The sequence below is a fragment of the Gavialis gangeticus genome, unplaced genomic scaffold (assembly GCF_001723915.1).
Source record: "Gavialis gangeticus isolate Ggan-Ray unplaced genomic scaffold, GavGan_comp1, whole genome shotgun sequence".
Classification (NCBI taxonomy): Eukaryota; Metazoa; Chordata; order Crocodylia; family Gavialidae; genus Gavialis; species Gavialis gangeticus.
Genome location: NW_017729024.1, coordinates 156,165,947 through 156,169,982, shown reverse-complemented (window position 1 = coordinate 156,169,982; position 4,036 = coordinate 156,165,947).

Sequence of the window (4,036 nt, the reverse complement as noted above, 5' to 3'; positions counted from 1 at the left end):
ATCTGGCACGGTCGGGCAGGGGCGTGAGGGGAGGTCACGGACCCCCAGGCCCCATCCTGCCACAGTGAGTACCAAAATTGTCTTGTAAAAGTGATAGAAATAGGTCTGGGGTCAGTACAGTTGAGGTCTTAGAACAGATCCCTAGTTGTTACTTTGTAAAGTGGGTTGCTTTTATGCGAATTCGAGTTATGCGCCATTTTCCAGGAACTCATGTATAGCAGAAAGAGAGGGAAACCTGTATATAGAAACAAAATAAGACAAAGTCCCTGGTCAAAACAGTTTGCAATCAAGACTAGACTGGAGACAAAGCATGAGAGGGAAGTAAGAGGCATAACTAATGTTGTAGGACTAGCACTCGTCTCATATTAGTGCCAGCCCAGTGTCCCATCCACCAGATCAGGGATGTCAAATTTACAGCCTGCAGGCTGGATCTGACCACAGCATATGGCCCACAGGGCTTGTAGAAGGGCCAGGAATTTGGGGTTGATGTAAGTAGGGATGGAGACTGCCACTAAAATTCAGGGTCTGGTGTTGGAGGTGAGGGGCAAGTGATAGCTTTGGTAACCGCCTCAGTCGCCACCACCTCTTGCCCTCCTGCTGTTGTTCACCCTGCAACCGCATCCAGATCCAGGCTTTGAGGAGTCCCCTGGCCCAGAGGCCTATCTGGCTCAGAGGCAGGGTAAGTTTGGCACCACTGCCTTAAGTCAGAGAGTTCCTCAAGGCAGATGCTTTACAGTTATAGTGTGTACATGGGAATTTAGGATGGGAGCACTCTCTTATAATCTGGCTTTGCATGTACAGAAATAGGAAGCTAATACGAAACGTAGCTGAAGGGATTATGGGATTTAGGAAGTTCTCCAGACACATGTTGATGTAATACTGTTTCTTATGGTCCTTTGAAAGGTTTCAGTGGCAAGGTTCTTGAGGGCTCTATTGACTGACTAGAATGGAAAAGGAAGGTTTTTTGGTGATATATTTTATTGGGACAGATATCCATTTTGGGGTAGGTTAGGTGGAGAAAATGGTCTCTTCTTCAGAGGTCCTCCTTCATTGTTGTGTTGCATATGTGGAGTCAGGTGTTAGCAAAAGTGTGCAAATGATAAGTCCCCAGGACTTAACATTATACTCCTTGCACAAATGTAGGAAGCAGATTTCATTATGCATTCTGGTTTCTTTTTTCTTCATGTTGTGGATTTTTCCATTATAGAGAATTTTAATTGTTGTAGTAGGGTTGGAGTGTTGTATCCATGATGGTCCAGGAAATATGAGAAGAGAAATGGAGAAGATATAGCTCATACCTACATCAGCTGACCACACTGCTGCCTGGTGGTGTCAAGGATAAGCCAGTATGATCTCTGCCAAAATGAGATTCTCTCTGGCTTACATTTTGCGAAACATTTTCCATTTCCACTTTTTTTTGTCAGGGACTGTACTTTAGCCTTTGCCTATTGTCATCTTCCTGTCTCTCCAACTCTGCCATGACTCTCCTTATTTTTCCCAGTTTCAATGAATGCGTCTCTTTAAGTCCCTATGGGCTTATTGCTTTGTTATTCTCTGTAATCCCTTCTGCCTCTCTCAGAACTGTTCTTTCTTTTTTCTTTTTTCTTTTCCCATTCCCCCTTCCTTGGCTTTTATATTTAAATCTCTCCTCTAATTTGACAGCCTGCTGTCTGCATGTCCTTCCATCGTATCTCATGAAGTAAGCTGTTGCTCACGAAAGCTGATCTCTGATTCAGTTAATCTATAAAGTACATCTCTACCCTGCCTTCTGCCTTCCTCTCCCCTTATCACTTGATACAAAGTTGCCAAATATATGTTTAAACAATTTAGTATAGTTAAACACCAGGTTTGAAAAGCTCCCTGGGCCCCCAACTTTCTTCTGTAAGCTTTGAGATAGGGAGGCAAATGGTTGCAAATGGATGTCTTCCCAAAATTTGGAAAATACTGATCTTAACTTCTTTGTACTTCAATATTTGCAAATATGTAATAGAGAAAATGGATTTTCACCTTTTTTGTGAAGTGCCAAAGATATGAATAAAAATTGCTGCGTAAGTGTTGGGTTTTGGTATGTTCATGCTTTTTATTTTGGTTTTCCATTGCTCTGTGGTGCAGGTGGCATAGGATAAGGGATAGGAATGATTGAATATGACTTCCATACAAATAAGTTGCAAGAGTAAATAATAATATGGTACTACTATAATCAAGGAAGCTAAGCATCTTCTTTTCTTTAGGGGAGGTGTTTTGAATGAATGATAACCGTCAGAAGAGATAAAAGACCACAAAAATACGTATTACAGACAGCACGTCTGATTATTTTGTCTATGTGGACACCAAAATAGTTTGTGACTGTCAGCTGGCCTCCGACTCACCAGCCTGGGCCACAACAGTCAGCCACTGCTTTGCTTTTCCCGCAAAATGTATTCTCATAACACAATGAAATTATTAAATCATAAAGAAACCAAATCATGAATCAAGTGTCTCTTCTCCCTCGTAATCTTGGGGTAGGATGGACCCTAGGGCTTCTGTCACCCCAGTCAACTTTCTGAAGCACCTTTCTATGAAGAACCTCCATAGACTCCCCCTGCTTCTTCATCATCAAGGTCTTACAGGGGTGGACAGTGTTATGTTGAGTAGCTGAGGGAATTGCATGAGCATGATTATGGATTGAACTCTATTTTGGTAGGACCTAGAGACCCACAAAGGATTGGAGTGCCATCATGTTAGATGATATAAAAATACCTAATATGAAAACCAATACCAATGTAACTTGATTTTTCATAGTGTTCTCAAACATCTCAAAACGTGGTGACAAATTGTACAAGACAACAGAAAACATGTAGTATGAATTATGGAAAACAATGGTGTATGAATATTGTTCAGGCATAAAATAAAACATTCAGTCATCAGAAGGACACAAGCAGAGGGAGAGAAAAATTAAGAGGCCCAGGTAAGGGCGAAAACTTAAATAGTAAGATGAAATATGAAAAGAGATCGAAAATGGATAAGGCAGAGTGGTACATGATGCCTGTTGTAGGATCTCTTGTAAAGGAAGTTCTCTTTCTTCCAGTGTAAAGCGTAAAGGACCAGTGTGGCCTATTATCAGTTTGCAGAATTCTTCAAAGCAGACATGCAGTCCAATGAATTTGCTATTTCAAAGGCACAAAGAGCAGCTGCCTTCACATGCTCAGCCTTTAAATACCACTGCACTGATGTGCTCTGGGGTGAGGGCTTGAGGAAAAAAAAACTCAAGTCTGGTTGAGAAAAAAAATCTCTGTCAAAAGCTGTAATGACTTCTGCATAGCAGGAAGCCACTGAACTCATCAGACAGGATTTTCAAAAGTAGTTTTGGGCACTAGACATCTCTTAAAAGGCAGGATTGCCAGAAAGTGAGTCTCCATGCTCTCTATTCACCTGTAGTTGCCTGGGAAGTGGAGACCCAAGAGCTTGTCTGTTGTCATAGCACAGATCAGCTTGCCATGTAGTCTCTTAACTCTGCTTCTGGGCTGAACGTATCCCCCAGCCAAGAACTATACAGGGTAGTGGCAAAAGGTAGATGCCTTTTTGAGCTATGCTGCAGTTTCTAATCTCTTCTTCTTAAGAGTGTGACCCTGTTGAAAAGTATGGACAATTTGGCATATTCACAAAATGAAACACTCCTGTCAACATCCTGGTTCTGTTGACTTCAACAAGAGTTTTACTGTTAACTTCATTCAAACCAAGGTTTTACTCTGGTGTAACAGAGAACCCTAGCCCTGTCACCAAAAGACAGGTCTGCCCGTTTAAGGCCAGAACGTTCTGGGCGCAGAGTGCCGGTAAGGAGGGGGTTAAATGCCGAGCCTGGCCGGTGTGTCAGCTGACCGGAAGGGGCAGGCCAGGACTATAAAACCCTGGGCAGCGCAGCAGAGCAGTGCATCCCAGAGCTCCATGGAGAGGCTTGGTGAGTGGTCCCAAGGCTGCAGGAGGGGACCTACAGAAGCCCCTGGAGAGATGGCAGCAACCCCAGAAGAGAGACTGTAGCCAACAGTGGGGAGCCGAA